Source organism: Acanthisitta chloris, unplaced genomic scaffold (genome assembly GCF_000695815.1).
Source record: "Acanthisitta chloris isolate BGI_N310 unplaced genomic scaffold, ASM69581v1 scaffold29710, whole genome shotgun sequence".
Lineage (NCBI taxonomy): Eukaryota > Metazoa > Chordata > Aves > Passeriformes > Acanthisittidae > Acanthisitta > Acanthisitta chloris.
The window spans coordinates 8,571-9,891 of record NW_008650397.1 but is presented as its reverse complement, the minus strand read 5'-3'; positions in this window follow the sequence as shown (position 1 = coordinate 9,891).

The window sequence follows — 1,321 nt, the reverse complement described above, 5'->3', positions numbered from 1 at the left end:
CCCCCCCCCCCGCTAGAAAAGCCTCCCACCCCCAAAGAATGACAGAGGAGGACAGTTTTCAAATAATTTATTAGGAATTTAAAACTGAAATCTGGAAAAAGGGTTACAGGTGTGGAGAGAACAAACATTGGAGTGTAATAACTTACTGGCTTAAAAACACAGCTTTATTTCTTTTAAAAAAAATGCCCACCCTGAAACCGGAGCCCCAGCCTCCAGGCAGTGGCAGCAGTGGCCAGAGAGTGACTCACAGCCCAGCAGCAGCACAGCTGGCCCGGGATGTCTGGAGGGGGCACGGAAGCAGTTCAGCGCCTGTACCAAGAGGGAGGCAAGCGCTGTCCGCAGACCCAAATTTTGAAGTATATAGAATAAAAATAAACCCAATAAAATGCAGCTCTTCTTTAATTAGGAAATATTTAAAAAAACAGACATACAGACTCTTGTCTCAGTAACAAAAATTATTGCTTTGTGTTTTCAGTACTGATCTGTTAAGTACCTTCTTACCTAAACAGAACTCTCCAAACGCATCGCCCAGGTCAGGACAAGCTCCAGCAGACGGGGGAGAGATGGAAGAGAAAAAGGGCCCTGTGGGCACTGTGGCCCTCCCAGTCCTTTTCTAAATGCCCCTCTCCCTTACAGGGGCTCAGTTTGGGGGAAGAGAGGGAATGATTTTTAAAACTTAAGATGAAGCTGTTATTTCCCTGGGAAAAGAGTTTGGCTGCATCTTAATAAAAGGCTTAATCACCCCCCTTAACAAGGTCTTTGGTTCACTGAAATCCAGACCCAAACCTGCCCCCTGTATTACTGCTGGATCCCCTGGCAGAGTGCTGGTTAGCAGGGGCCTGGACCACACCAGGGGAAGCCCCGGCAGGTTCTGGAGAAGGGACCGGATCACCCCCGCCCAGGACAACGGACAAATTCCCACAGTCTTCAGAACACAGAGTAAAGCAAACGGGAAGCTGCAATTCTATAATTCATATAATCCCTGAGAAGCCCTTAACCCGCCCCCAAATCACCACCCTAATGCTTTTCTCCCCTGTTAATAAATCCCTATCCCAGTGCCCTTCAGAGAATGACTACCCAAATCTCCCCCTGGCCCTGGTCGACACCCCTTCCGATACCCTCACCTCCGGAGGAGGATCCCCTTTCCCAGGAAATCTTGACACAAGCGATAATGTTTGGAGAGTGAATTCCTTTCAAAGTAACCAAGACAAGCAACGGCGGCAAAGCCCTTTACCTAAGCCAGCCCGGGGCTGGCACTACGGAGCCCAGTGGTGGAGTCTGTACATGGAGCAGCTGGAAGCAGCTTTAACCCGCTCAGCAA